Genomic DNA, 16319 nt, shown 5'->3' with positions numbered 1-16319 from the left:
TTACACTAAACAGAAAAAATGGGCCATGGCTAAGGGGGCCACCCTGACTAAAAAGAGATGGTGGATAATACCAGACAGGTACATTTTCCTCCCAACAACAGGAGGACATCTAGTCAAGAAGTAACACCAGCTCACCCACCTGGAAAAAACCACATTAGAGGCTCTCCTCCAAAAGCACTGCTACATCTGCCAGCTGCCAGCCCTGGGCCCAGCAACCAGGGAGCAAGGCACAACCTGTGCTAAATGTCATGCTTGGCCTGCACCGCAGCCCCCGCCAGGTGTCCAGAGGATGGGAGTAACCCCTTTCAAAAATCTAGAAAGAGATTAACAGACGTCTAGCCAAGCAGGGGGTTCAGATGGCTCCTAGTGATGATGTGCCTATTCTCTGGATGGGTCAAGGCCTTCCTGAACAGAACACAGCAAAGCTGGAAAGTAGCCAAAGTCGTCTTGGGGAGATTGTGCCCCGGTTTGGCCTGCCATTAACAATCCATAGTAACGATGGGCCTGCATTTGTAGCGGACATTGTACAGGTCTTAACCAAGTTTCCCAATATCACCTGGAGGCTCCACACCACCTACTGGCCCCAAAGCTCAGGGAAAGTAAAGCAGATGAATCGCACCCTCAAGGGAACCTTAGCAAAGTTTTGTCAGGAGACTAACCTCCAATGACCGGATCTGCTACCCCTGGCCCTCCGTGCCCGCTGCACAGCCGGGATGCTGGGTTACTCCCCTTTCAAATCAGTGTATGGACGGCCTCCCCTGTGCCTGGGGAGCCTTCCAGGAAACTTACATCAAACTGGGGATAAAAAAAATAAAAAAACAACTTCAGGACCCGGGGGCCACACTAAATAAATCACAAAGGTACCATTGAGAGGGCCCCAATCTCCTCAGGGTCCCAGATGTACTCCTTCCAGGCAGGAGACTCATTCTGGGTCAAAAATTGGAAAAGGAACTCCCTCAAACCACAGTGGACAGGGCCTCACTCTGTTGTTCTAACACCCTACTGCCCTTAAGGTCTCGGCTGTCACCCCATGGGTCCACCACTCCAGAGTAAAAAAGCCCATCGCTCGGATGAGAAACTGCAACAGTGGAAAGTCCAGCCAAACCCGGCAGACGTGCTCTGGCTTCACCTCCGATGAGACCCCACCGACTGATGACACCTGCTCGCCATCGTCCCTAGTTCTCACTGGCACGATATTCCTCATCCTAGGGGTTGGACTCTACACTGTTGCCCCCTTCTGACTGGACTCTCCCCTAGAGACTCGCTATTGTTATTGTTTACCGGATGACCCTAGGCTGTTTTACTGTCCTTACTTGTCCACAGGTTTTATCTGCTGTTGGGCTAGCCATAATGGCTCCCTTTAACTAAGGCGTGGACCCCATTTTTATTGGCCTTCTGCTCTCTACTCCTACGGGCATTTCACTATGGTTTTCCCAACCCCAGTCAGTCCTGGTCTTCTACCTGGTGTGTTGTTCCTCCTCACCGCCTTTAGTTTACCCGACCCGGCAGTGGGAGGCAAACACCCCACACAATCAATCATGCATGCCTGTCAGTCTCTTACCCGATTTTCAGTCCTCCCCGGGAGCGATGCTCCACTTATACAAAAACCTCCTAGCCACCCTGACACACCCCCATAGCCCTTCCCCTTCTTGTGAGCCTGTTGGCCATGTCAGGAGCTGCCCTAATGCCATTGGCATGAAAATGTCACAGGTTCAGTACCAGGGACTAACTCAACAACTCACGGCCCTGACCCTGCAGCACTAACCCGATTCGCCAGCTTCAGTGTCCTCCAAAACAGGGGTGGACTCGACTGACTCATAGCCGCACAAGGGGGACTCTGCCTCTTCTTACAGGAAAAATTTGTTTCTGCGCTCATGAGTCAGGGGTAGTCCAAGAAACTCTAATCCAATTGCAGGAATGAATAATTTGCTGGTGGGAGGCACTCCAGCAGGCGACTTCATGAGATTCCCTCTCACAACAGTTCCCTTGGTTCCCCCCCCCCCTCATTGGCCCCCTCCTATGCTCCTCCTCACCGTAGCATTTTTAATGCTCTTACCAGGTTTATCACTGCTCATATTGCCAAGGTCAGACTCCAGTTGCTCCTCAATCACTACCACACTGTAAATAATAAAAATGATGCCCTCTAAACCAGGTATTTAAAGGGACATCCAAGGGGGAATGACAAGGAAAATCTGTGTTCTGAGGTGGCTGACCAGTCCAGCAGGGGATCCCAGTCCTGGCTGCAGGGCCATTCCAGGCTTTCCCCCTACCCCACCAGCCACAGCTGCAAGAGTGGCACAGATAAGAGAGTACAAGTGTATAAGATACCCCCTTTGTTTGTGCTCTGAGCTCAGATCTTGAGAGATTACTCTCTTCTGGGCCCGCTAGCATGAAATAAATCTCCGATCCTCTAAGGTCTCCGAGTGCCACTTGGTTTTTTTGGCCAGGATCCAGTTCACGTTCTGTAACACGGGAGGAGTGGTGCAGGAGCACGATGCAGGAATCTGCTAGATTTGGAGAGTCCAATCGGGGCCATGGGCCAGAGACAGAAATGGTTGATCACAGGCCAGGTGAGCAGGGAGTGCAACCAGAGACCAGGAAGACAGGAGGAATTGACTGCTTTTCTCTGAGAGTGCACTGAGGAGTAGGGGCCCGAGCTCTCAGCTCCTATGGGGCTGGAGATTGGGAGGCCACCATCTTCATTTCCATCCCCCAAAGCTGTATGGAAAGCTTTCAGGGAACAACACTGCCAAGAGCAAACCGAAGCAGATTACTTAGCTTGGCTCCTGACAAGGGTGGTGCAGTTCCACCTCGGGCAAAAACATGTGAGAATCAATACAACAGGTCCGTCCCCCAAAAGATCACCAAGATCATCCAGCCAAGACCAAGTTCACCGATCAATGAGAACTGTGGAGCTCTAGAGCTAGGGGAAAGCAACACATAGAATTCATGGCTCTTTCTCCATGATTCTCTAGTCTTTAAAAGCTAAATATTTTAAATTTTTTAAATTCTATTTTTAAAAAATTTTTCCTCGTTCCTATTTTAACCTTTTAAAACTATTTTATCTTATTAATACCTTTTTAAAAATCTTTTAAAAATTTCCTTGTTATATTCTATCCCTTCATTGTATTTAACCTTATTTTTTGTATACATGTAAGTTTTCCTTCTTTAAAATTTTGGGATACAGTTTCTTCTAACAGGTCAAAATATACCACAAATCTAGCATATGGCTTTGTTCTAGTCTCTGGCCTGATCACATTCTCTTTTTTTCCCCCCCTTTCAACCAACTTTTTATCAATTCCTTTTACCTTTTAAATTTTCATCTTTACAATCATATTCCATCCCTTCATCGTGCTTACCCTTATTTTTCTATATATTTTAGGTTTTTCTTTAAAATTTAGGGAGGCAGTTTCTTCTAACAGACCAAAATATACCCAAAATCAAGTGTGTGGCCATGTATATATGTATGTATATACACACGCACATGCACGCACGTGCGCACACACACACATACACACATATATAATTTTTTTTTCTCTCCTTTCTTCTGCCCCTAGTTCTGGGTCTCTTCTGATTTGTTTAGAATATATTTTTCTGGGGTCACTGCTACCCTTTTAGTATTTTGTTCTCTCATTCATCTATTCTTATCTGGATAAAATGACAAAGTGGAAAAAACACCTCAAAAAAAAAAAGAAAAAGAAAAGAAAAAGAACAAGAGGCAGTACCGATGGCTAGGGACCTAATCAATATGGACATTAGTAAGATGTCAGAACTGGAGTTCAGAATGATGATTATCAAGATGCTAGCTGGGCTTGAAAAAAGCATAGCAGATACTAGAGAATCCCTTTCTGGAGAAATAAAAGAACTAAAATCTAACCAAATTAAAATTTAAAAAAGCTATTAATGAGGTACAATTAAAAAATGGAGGCTCTTTCTGCTAGGATAAACGAGGCAGAAGAGAGAATTAGTGATATAGAAGACCAAATGATGGAGAATATCTTAAGGAATATCCACACTATTTTCCAAAGTGGTTGCACCAACTTGCATTCCCACCAACAGTGTAAGAGGGTTCCCCTTTCTCCACATCCTCTCCAACACTTGTTTACTTTCTTATTGATTTGGCCATTCTAACTCGTGCCAGATGGACTGGGTATTTACCCCAAAGATACAGATGTAGTGAAAAGAAGGGCCATCTGTACCCCAATGTTCATAGCAGCAATGGCCACAGTCGCCAAACTGGGAAGAACCAAGATGCCCTTCAACAGACGAATGGATAAAGAAAATAGGGTCCATATATACAATGGAGTGTTATGCCTCCATCAGAAAGGATGAATACCCAACTTTTGTATCAACATGGACAGGACTGGAAGAGATTATGCTGGGTGAAGCAAATCAAGCAGAGAGAGTCAATTATCATATGGTTTCACTTACTGGTGGAGCATAAGGAATAACATGGAGGACACTGGGAGAAGGAAAGGAGAAGTGAGTTGGGAGAAATCGGAGGGGGAGACAAACCAAGAGAGAGTGTGGACTCTGAGAAACAAACTGAGGGTTTTGGATAGGAGGGGGATGGAGGGTTGGATGAGCCTGGTGGTGGGGATTAAGGAGGGCATGTTTGCATGGACCACTGGGTGTGGTGCATAAACAATGAATTTTGGAACACTGAAAAAAATTAAATTTTAAAAAATGATGAAGAAGAGAGAAAGAGAGGTAAACAACTACTGGACCACAAGGGGAGAATTCGAGAGATAAGTGATACCATAAGACAAAACAATATTAGAACAATTGGGATCCCAGAAGAAGAGAGAGAGGGCGAGAAGGTATATTGGAGCAAATTATAGCAGAAAACTTCCTTAATTTGGTGACAGGAGCAAGCATCAAAATACAGAAGACACAGAGAACCCCCCTCAAAATCAATAAAAATAGGTCCACACCCTGTCATCTAATAGTAAATCTTACAAGTCTAAGTGACAGAAACAAAGTCTGTAACATACATGGGTGGAAATATTAGATTGGCAGTACACCTATGCACAGAGACTTGGCAGGCCAGAAGGAACTGGCATGATATATTCAGGGCACTAAATGAGAAAAATATGCAGCCAAGAATACCATATCCAGCTAGGCTGTCATTGAAAATAGAAGGAGACATAAAAAGCTTCCAGGACAAACAAAAACTAAAAGAATTTGCAAATACCAAAGCCCTACAGGAAACATTGAAAGGGGTCCTCTAAGCAAAGAGAGAACCTAAAAGTAACAGACCAGAAAGGAACAGAGACAGTATATAGTAACAGTCACCTTATAGGCAATACAATGGCTCTTATGGGCAATGCAATGGCTCTAAATTCATACCTTTTGATAGTTACCCTGATGTAAATGGGATAAATACCCCCAATCAAAAGACACAGGGTATCAGAATGGATAAAAAGCAAAATCAACAACAACAACAAAACAAGACCCATTGATATGATGTCTGCAAGAAAGTCATTTTAAACTCAAAGACACCTCCAGATTTTAAGTGAGGGGGTAGAAAATCATTTACCATGCTAATGGACATCAAAAGAAAGCTGGAGTGGCAACTCTTAGATAAATTAGCTTTTAAGCCACAGACTATAATAAGAGATGAGGAAGGACACTAAAAGGTCTGTCCAACAAGAAGACCTAAGAACTTTAAATATCTATGCCCCTAACATGGGAGCAGCCAATTATATGAACCAATTAATAACCATATCAAAGAAATACATTGACAATAATACAATAATAGTAGGGGACTTCAACAGCCCCCTCACTGAAAAGGATAGATCGTCTAAGCAAGAGATCAACAAAGAAATAAGGGCTTTAAATGACACACTGGGCCAGATAGACATCACAGATATATTCAGAAAATTCCATCCCAAAGCAACAGAATACACATTCTTCTCTAGTGCACACGGAACATTCTCCAGAAGAGACCACATCCTGGGTCACAAATCAGATCTCAATTGGTACCAAAGATTGGGATCATTCCCTGAATGTTTTCAGACCACAATGCTCTGAAGCTAGGACTCAATCACAAGAGGAAATGTGGAGAGAACTCATATACATGAAGGCTAGAGGTTCCTACTTAAGAATGAGTGGGTCAATCAGGAAATTAAAGAAGAATTGAAAAAAGTCCTGGAAACAAATGAAAATGAAAACACAACTGTTGAAAATCTTTGGGACACAGCAAAGATGGACCTGAGAGGAAAGTATACAGTGATTACAAGTCTTTTAAAGGAACAAGAAAGGTCTCAAGTACACAACCCATCCCTACACCTAAAGGAGCTGGAGAAAGAACAGCAGGAGAAAGCCTAATCCAGCAGGAGAAGAGAAATAACAAAGATCAGAGCAGAAACCAATGAAATAGAAGGCAAAAGAACCGTAGAACAGATCAACAAAACTAGGAGTTCGTTCTCTGAAAGAATTAATAAGCCTCATAAACCCCTGGCCAGACTTACCAAAAGAAAAGAGAAAGGACCCAAATTAATAAAACCATGAATAAAATAGATCACAACCAACACCAAAGAAATACAAAAAATTATAAGAACATATTATGAGTTACCATACACCAATAAATTTGACAATCTGGAAGAAATGGATGCATTCCTAGAGACATATACACTACCAAAACTGAACCAGGATGAAATAAACCTGAACAGACCTATAACCAGTAAGGAGATTGAAGCAGTCATCAGAAATCTCCCAAAAAAACAAGAGCCCAGGGCCAGATGGATTCCCAGGGGAAGTCTACCACACATTTAAAGAAGAATTAATACCCGTTCTCCTGAAACTATTCCAAAAAATAGACATGGAAGGAAAACTTCCAAAAACTTTTTAGGAGGGGCGCCTGGGTGGCTCAGTGGGTTAAAGCCGCTGCCTTCGGCTCAGGTCATGATCCCAAGGTCCTGGGATCGAGCCCCGTATCGGGCTCTCTGCTCAACAGGGAGCCTGCTTCCTCCCTTCTCTCTCTGCCTGCCTCTCTGCCTACTTGTGATCTGTCTGTTAAATAAATAAAAAATCTTTAAAAAAAAAAAAAAAAAAAAAACTTTTTAGGAGGGCAGCATTCCCTTCATCCCAAAACCAAACAAAGAACCCATCAAAAAGAATTACAGACCAATATCCCTGATGAACACAGATGCAAAAATTCTCAACAAAAAGGATCCAACAGAAAAGGATTATTCACCACGACCAAGTGGGGTTTATTCCTGGGCTGCAGGGTTGGTTCAACATCCACAAATCAGTCAATGTGATACAATACATTAATAAAAGAAAGAACAAGAACACTATGATACTCTCAGTAGATGCTGAAAAAACATTTGATAAAGTACAGCATCCTTTCTTGATCAAAACTCTTCAAATGTAGGGATAGAGGGTACCTACCTCAATATCATCAAAGCCACCTGTGAAAAACCCACAGCAAATATCACTGTGAATGGGGAAAAACTGAGAGCTTTTCCCCTAAGGTCAGGAACATGGCAGGGCTGTCCATTCTCACCGCTGCTATTCAACATAGTACCAGCAGTCTTAGCCTCAGCAATCAGACAAGAAAAAGAAATAAAAGGCATCCAAGTTGGCAAAGAAGAAGTCAAACTCTCGCTCTTTGCAGATGATGTGATACTTCATGTGGAAAACCCAAGAGACTCCACTCCAAAACTGCTAGAACTTACACAGGAATTCAGGAAAGTGTTGGGATATAAAATCAATGCACAAAAATCAGTTGCATTTCTATACACCAACACCAAGTCTGAAGAAAGAGAAATTAAGGAGTTGATCCCATTTACAATTGCACCCTAAACCATAAGATACCTATGAATAAACCTCACCAAAGAGGCAAAGAATCTGTACTCAGAAAACTATAAAGTACTCATGAAAGAAATTGAGGAAGACACAAAGAAATGGAAAAACATTCCAAGCTCATGGATTGGAAGAACAAATATTGTGAAAATGTCTATGCTACCCAGAGCAATATACATGTCTAATGCAATCCCTATCAAAATACCATCAACTTTTTTCAAAGAAATGGAACAAATAATCCTAAAATTTATATGGAACCAGAAAAGACCCCGAATAGCTGGAGGAATGTTGAAAAAGAAAGCCAAAGTTGGTGGCATCCCAATTCCAGACTTTAAGCTCTATTACAAAGCTGTAATCATCAAGACAGTACGGTACTGGCAAGAAAACAGACACCTAGATCAATGGAACATATTAGAGAGCCCAGAAATGGACCCTCAACTCTATGGTCAACTAATCTTCAACAAAGCCAGAAACAATGTCCAATGGGGAAAAGACAGTCTCTTCAGGAAATGGTGTGGGGCAAAATGGACAGCCACATGCAGAAAAATGAAACCGGACCATTTCCTTACACCACACACAAAAATAGACTCAAAATGGAACAAAGACCTCCGTGTGAGACAGGAGTCCATCAAAATCCTTGAGGAGAACAAAGGCAGCAACCTCTTTGACCTCAGCCACAGCAAGTTCTTTTTAGGAACATTGTCAAAGGCAAGGGAAGCAAGGGCAAAAATGAACTATTGGGAATTCGTCAAGATCAAAAGCTTTTGCACAGCAAAGGAAATGTCAACAAAACCGAAAGGCAAGTGACAGAATGGGAGAAGATATTCACAAATGACATATCAGATAAAGGGCTAGTATCCAAAATCTATAAAAAACTTATCAAACTCAACACCCAAAGAGCAAATAATCCAATCAAGAAACAGGCAGAAGACATGAACGTGTCTGCAACGAAGACATACAGATAACCAATAGACACATGAAAAGTGCTCCACATCACTCAGCATCAGAAATAGAAATGAAAACCACAATGAGATACCACCTCACACCAGTCAGAATGGCTAAAATTAACAAGTCAGGAAATGACAGATGTTGGCAAGGATGTGGAGAAAGGGGAACCCTCCCACGCTGTTGGTGGGAATGCAAGCTGGTGCAGCCACTCTGGAAAACAGCATGGAGGTTCCTCAAAAAGTTGAAAATAAAGCTCCGCTATGACCCAGTATTTGCACTACTGGGTATTTACCCTAAAGATATAAATGTAGTGATCCGAAGGGGCATGTGCACCCAAATGTTTATAGCAGCAATGTCCACAACAGCCAAACTATGGAAAAAACCTAGATGTCCATCAACAGACGAATGGATAAAGAAGAGGTGGTATATATATACATGGACTACTATGCAGCCATCACAGGAAATGAAATCTTGCCATTTACAACCATGTGGATGAAGGGTATTATGCTGAGTAAAATAAGCCAATCAGAGAAGGACAATTATCATATGATCTCCCTGATATGAGGAATTTGAATGCCAGTGCCAGGAGTCCTGGAGGGCAGGGAGGGAAAAATGAAACAAGATGGGACCAGGGAAGGAGACAAACCTTAAGAGACTCTTAATCTCAGGAAACAAACTGAGGATTGCTGGGTTATGGGGTGGGGAGGGATAGGGTGATTGGGTGATGGACATTGGGGAGGGTATGTGTTATGGTGAGTGTTGTGACTTGTGTAGGACTGATGATTTACAGACCTGTACCACTGAAACAATACATTGTATGTTAATTTAAAAAACTCATTTTGGGGTGCCTGGGTGGCTCAGTTGGTTAAGTGTCTGCCTTGGGATCAGGTCATGACCACAGGGTCCTGGGACTGAGTCCTGCATCAGGCTCCCCACTCAGTGAGGAGTCTGCTTCTCCCTCTGCCTCTCTGCATCTGCTTGTGCTCTCTCACTCTCAAATAAATAAATAAAATCTTTAAAAATAAATAAAAAGATTTTATTTTTAAGTAATCTCTATACCCAACAAGGGGCTCACACTACAACTCTGAGATCAAGAATCACACACTCCACCCATTGAGCCAGCGAGGTGACCCCTGCCAAGTTCTATCCTATGCCTGCCTACAGACAACCTGAAGGAGGGGACCAGGCCATGCTTCCTTGGGAGAGCAAGGAGCTCCAGGGGAAGGTTCGATGAGACAAATGGGGACCACCTTCCCTGGTCCCATCTTGTTTCAGTTTCCCGTCCCTACCCTCCATGACTCCCCACCTTGGCACTCTAATTCCTCATATCAGGTCCCTCCTCCTGGGTCAGGTTGTTTTGTGAACCTGAGCGATAACCATTCCCCACCCTCTCTGTGTGGCAATCAGGGAGCCACATTTCCTCTTGCCCTTTGCAGACCTTTGCAGACGAAGTGGACATAAGTCTTTTTTTTTTTTTTTTTAAAGAGATGACATGTGAGGCTCAAGGGGTCAAAGCCACAGAGCGAGACGTGCAGCTGGAATTTGAACCCAGGGCTCTGGCTGCACAAGGGCCATGGTCATTCGCTTCCCTCAGTGTCATTGCCTGGCAGCAGGACCTAGCCAGAAATTAGAATGGCGGCACAGGAAGGAGGCATGGATCCCCCAGAGGCAAAAGCCAGGCGGGTTGGGAACCCTTGATCTGAAACAGGCCTAAGGCAGGAGGGGCAGGGACTGTGGGCAGCAGAAGCCCGAGCCCCCGACTCCAGGCCTGGACAACTCCAGGTCCCCATCTAGTGGTAAGAGGTTGCCACTGCCTCGTGGCCCGGGAGGCTCACAGGCCCTTCAGATATAGTCAGGTCACCAGCAAACCATCCTCCAGCAAGAAACACGCCTTCCCTGGGCCTGGGTTCTGCAGGAGAGGGAGGAGTCCCCATTGAGGGGCATGTGTACTGGCTCATGGCCCTCAGGATTTCTCTGCAGCAGCACAGTCACCTGTGAGGGCTCAATCCTCAACCACAGACAGCCCAACATACAGGCCCTGAAGTCTAGGCCACATTCCTTCCCCAGGCTCAGCGACTTGACAACCTGTCACCCCAGGAGGCCCGGTCTCATTGGCCTGTGCTGGCCTCCAGTGCAGGAGGGGTCACCTAATTCTGTTGGGCTGACCCCTGGGTGCTGCCCAGGACAGAGGGGAATTGGCACTGTCTCTAGATGGCCCCTAGGACCCCATCCCCAGGAGCCCCTAGGCACCTCCTCAGGAGGGGAGCAGAGCAGCAGCATTCACTGTTCCAAATAGCATCTCAGTCAAAACCCCCATGAGCTAGGTGCTGTTATCTCCCTGCGGAGGGAGTGAAGGGAGAGGGGTAAAGTGATGAGCCCAGGTCACCCATTCACTGAATACCAGCTATAAAACATTGTGTACGGGCACCTGACCCAGAACGGAGAAGGTTGAGGGGAAGCTTCCTGGAGAAGCGTGCAGTGGGCCAAGTTTTGAAGGAAGACAGGAAAAGATTCCAGGCAGAGGGAAGAATATGTGAGGGTGAGAAGGACACAAAGCAAGATGGGCAAGGTTAACCTACACCTGGGTAGGCGGGCAGTGAGGGTAGAGCCCTGGGGTGGGGGTGGGGAATAGGGGGGCACGGTGGAGAATCATAGGCAGAACTCACTGCCAGGTTGAGGATTCTGGACTCCAAGATCATGGGAAACCCACCTTCCTTCCTTCCTCTCTTTCTCTTCCTTACTCTTTCTCTCCCTTTCTTTTTCTCCCTTTCTTTCCCTTCCTTCCTTCCTTTCTTCCTTCTCTCTCTCTCCCCCTTTCCTTCCTTACTTTCTTTTCTTTCTGATTTATTTGTGAGAAGGACTGAGCAAGAGAAACAGCACAGCAGAGGACAGAGGCAGAGGGAGAAGCAGACTCCCTGCAAAGCAAGGAGCCCGATGTGGGACTTGATCCCAGGACCCTGAGATCATGACCTGAGCTGAAAGCAGACACTTAACCAACTGAGCCACCCAGGCACCTCCCTGGGCAGTCTTTAAATAGGGCAGTGACCCCGTCTCATCCATGTTTCAGGAAGGTCCTGGCTGGCAGGAACTGTGGGCAGGCAGGCCTGCTGTGACTCTCAGGGCTCTGGGTGGAGAGGCTCACCTGGAGTTGGGGGTGGCGGGTAAAGTTGTTACTCAAGGCAGGGGCTCAGCAGCAGCAAAGACCCAAAAGCCAGAGGGCCCCAGAGCCTCTCAGAAACAGAGCATCACCCAGGACGGCTGGAGAGAAGGGGTGAGGGCTGGGAGGGCTTGGGTATAGGGGGTCTTCAGTCCCCTTGGGCCACTGTAACATAATACCACAGACAGGGTACCTGAGAAACCACACACATTTATTTCTCACAGTTTTGGAGCGTGGAAGTCTGAGATCAGAGGGCCAGTGGGGCAGGTGAGGGACCTCTTCTGGGTGGCAGATGTGTCACTGCATCCTCACGTGGTGAGAAGGGTTGCTTTTGTAACAGCACTAATCCCATCATGAGGACTCTGTCCTTGTGACCAAATTACCTCCCCAAAGTTGTACCTCCTCATACCAGCACCTTGGTAATGAATTTTGGGATGATACGGGAGTTCAGACTACAGCAGTCTGGAATACTTTCCTGCGGAGGCAAGTCCTCACACAAGATGTACACCCTCCCTGGGACTCGGTTCCTCAGGACAGAAAGGAGCCCCTGTTGGCCCTCAGGGGCCCTCTGGCCAATGCCAAGTAGACTTGGAGCAGGGGCTTCTGGGCCAGGGCTTGGGCAAGCATATCCTGGAGGGACCAAGTGTGGGCCCTGCTTCCAAAGGGAGTATTTCTTTCTTTCATTCATTCATTCATTCATTCAGCAAATGCTTTATGAACGCCAGTCGTGTGTTTATTAAGCAGTTTTATGTCTAGGGACATAGCAATAAGCCCAACAGACACCAGCCCCGCCTTGAAGGAGCCGGTGATCTCAGAGGAGACAGACCTTAAACAAATACAGCCCTTCCCAGAGCAGATGTGGCCATGCTGAAGGGTGGGGTGGGGTGGGGTGAGAATGCTCATGGCTCCAGCAAACAGGGGATGGGGGGTGCAGAGGAGCCTCAGAGAGTCTGGAGAGGTGGTTTATCCAGGAAAAACCACCAGGTGTCTTGTGTAGGCATATCTCTGCATGTTTGTGTGCATGTGTGTCCCTGTGAGTGTGCATGTCTGTGTTTGTGTGTTGTTAAATGAGTATGCCTAGAGGGGTCCATACATGGATACATCTGTGTGTCTGTGTGGGGGTGGGTGTTAGCTCACTATGCGTGAGTCTCCATGGTGTGCAAGCATGGCTCTCTCTAGAAGGAATCCGTTGGGGGGGGGGGGTCTGTGCGTGAAAGGTAGGAGGTAGGGTGCCTACTGGGTGACTTCTAAGGGGTTTCTCAGAACTCATGATACCAGCAATAAAACTAGGACTGCCATGAACACACGAGGACAGTCGTGGGAGGCCAAAGCTGAAAGGGTGGACAGCCCCTCGAAGAAGGGAATAAGAACCCAAGTTGGGGCAGGGTGAAGAAACGGGCCAGCCACACCAGGGCTGAGGAAGCACCAGTCCCATAGGAGCCTGCAGCATGGGGCTGGGCCAAAAGCCTGATGGGACTCAGAAGCCTCAGGTTCTGTAGAGCGGGAAATCAGGCCTCCAGGAAAGAACCTGAGCTTGGGGACAGCCAGACCTGGGTGTGGCTCTGGACCCGCTTCTTAGCAGCTGCCTGACCTCAGGTATGTCCAAGCCTTGGTTTTCTCCTCTGTAGAATGGGAATCATCATACCCACTGCCCAGTGCCGAGAACTAATAAGAAAATGTATGCCCAGTGTGACGCACACAGTGGGGGCTCCACAGCTCCTCCCATTACCTCCTCCCCTTAGGGCCTGAGGATATCTTTTTCTCTTTGGGATGGAAATCAATAATAAGGAAAGCAAACCTGAGCCATGTCTGAGCTAAACCCTTGCCAGGTAACATCTCAGGTAACCCATGGACACCCCTGCTATTGTTTCACACAGAAGTCTCTGTGTCCCCCCTTCCCCCTCAACCCCGTTGGCCTCCCTGGCAGGCCCTGCTGGGCATGCGAGGCAGGGAGCCTCCAAGTCCGGCTGCATCTTTCATGGACACGCCACCTGCTGGGCCGGAGGGCATTTGCCCAGCCTCTCTGCCCTTTCCCAGCTAAGGCTGATCCTGACTGATCAATCAAGCTGATCCCTTATCAGCTCACAATTCCAAGGATCAGGCCCATGGGACTGGGAAAGACCTCTTCCTTTATTCACTGGATAGACTGAGGCATCTCCCTTTATTTCTCTGAACCTCGGTGTCTTCATCCCTGAAATAGGGATTCACAGCCAACACCCTGCCAGCGAGGGCTCAGTGGGGCCCATGGGTGCAAGTGCTTTGAATAGAACCTTCCACACAGGTAAGGAATTAGTCCCCCAGGTATCCCAGGTGTGTGTGTGTGGGGGGGCATCCTTCAACATGGGCATTAGAACATCCTCCCCTGGTGTCCCTTGGTCTCTTTAGGAAGAAGTCACACTACTGCACACACTGGTGCCAGGTGGCCAAGTCACACCCCTTCCCCCAGTCTGTGCCTCACCTACAGTTGGCTCCAAGGCGGAAAGTAAGGGAGGAAATAACCACGTCCCACAAGGGGTGGAGGCAGCTGGAGCCAGCGGCTTCCCTGAGGCTTTCAGGACCTGGAATGCACTGCCCCAACTGGGAATTCATTCTGGCCACCAGCCCCGCCCCCACACCAAGCTCCACAGCAACAGCAGCACCCCTCAGGCTTAAGTTCCTTAAACACTAAATAGAAGTCTAGCCCCTGCCTCTGGTATGAAGTTGAGACTGGGGATCCCTGGAACTGGACCCAGGTCGACGGGTCACTCACAGATCAACGTGATTTTGGCCCAAACCACTTATTCTCAGGAAGAGGATTCTGGAGCCAGAGAAAAAGTCACATTGTCCAAAGTCGCCCAGCTAGAGCCAGAGCTTAGCCTTGTACCTACCTCCCCTGCCAGCGGTAGATGAATGTATAGATAACTACTGAAGCACCAAAGGTTTGATTCTGTCCTGTGTTAGACATTGAAGAGGAAAGAGCTGGAAGTCTAGTGCAGGGAAGACACCTGGCTCGGGTCACAACAAGCTGGTGACTATGTCCTGCTGGAAACCACCCTAGCTACTATGGACTGGGCTGCTTTCTAGCTATGCGCCTTTAGTTAATAATAAAGGAGATAATCTCCCAGAGTGCCAGAGCGCATCCAGGGGCATAAGGGTCAACTGGAATCAGGCTTCCAAAGCCTCCCCCCACCCCCTAATCAACCTAGCAATCTGGCCTCACACCTTTCCCCTCTCCCATTCAAACCTGACCCAGAGCCTTGGAGGCTTTTAACCTAAGGGACAAATTCTCATGCTGACCACTGGGCTTTCCCCATTCCCCACCACCTCTCACTGGAATAATGCAGCCCCCAAAGCTACCCCAGGGCTTCTGACACCTAGGGGTTACCACAGGTCACCAGAGCAACTCTGCAGGGCTCGCCCCAGAGGCCCCATCCTGTATCTTCCCCCGCCCCTCTGCGCTCCACCTTGCGCTCGACCTTGAAGACCGCAGTGGGAAAGGTGGAGGAAGGAGTTTAGGCTGACTTCTGGGCGGGAGGAGCACTGGATCCCGCCCTTGGGCCCCTGAGCCGCTTCAGCCTCCTATCCTGCACCGCTGCACCGTCCAGTGGGCCCTGCAGGCCAAAGCAGTTTGTCAGGCATGCAGCGGAGAATCCAAGCCGGTAACCCCGCTTCTGAGAGGCGTGGAAGGGCAGAGTCCGGACCTCAAGAGGGCCCCACCCAGCAGAGCACTCAGAAGGTGGCCGGGCGGTTCTGCAGCCAGGGTCTTGCAGGTCAGGGAGCTGGCACGGCAGGACAGTCCCAAGGGGAAGGAAAGAAGCCTGGCTCGCGTCCGTGTGTCTGCAGTCCCACCACGGTCCCAGTGGGGCTCTGCGGAGCCTCTTGGTCCATCTGATGCTTGTGTCCGTCTCTAGGCCTGGATCTACGTCAGTCTGTGGCTCTGTCTTCGTGCCCATCTCGGCGGATCTCAATGTCCACCTCCGGCTCTAGTCTGGGGCCGGACAGCCGCGGTCTGGCCCCTGGCCTGGAGCGCCATCTCGTGGGCACTCGGGGAGTTGTCGCGGCTCGTGGACAGGGCAAGCAGCAGGTTTGCTTTGGGCGGGAGGTCGAGGAAGATACCCAGGTGAGGAGCCGGGAAAAGAGCGGCGGTGGGCTCTGGGAGCCAGGTGCTTTGGAGGGCGTATGAGGTGCAGCGAGCAAATCTGACCCTCCGAGAGCCCCAAAAGGAGCTCCAAGAGCAAATCAGAATCCCAGAATCCATCATTGGTATCAACGCATTCACCGAGGGGTGACCAGGCTGCACTCCCGAGGGCGCTCTCTGGGGAGTGCCCCAGGGAACCCGGGGCTGAGGTTCCTCTCCCTTTGCCCTCTTCCCCGGGCACGCAACGGTCTTCCCTCTGCTGTCCAGTCCCTAGAACACGAGTGCTCG

This window comes from Martes martes, assembly GCF_963455335.1.
Source record: "Martes martes genome assembly, chromosome: 16".
NCBI lineage: Eukaryota > Metazoa > Chordata > Mammalia > Carnivora > Mustelidae > Martes > Martes martes.
This window is presented reverse-complemented; position numbering follows the sequence as displayed.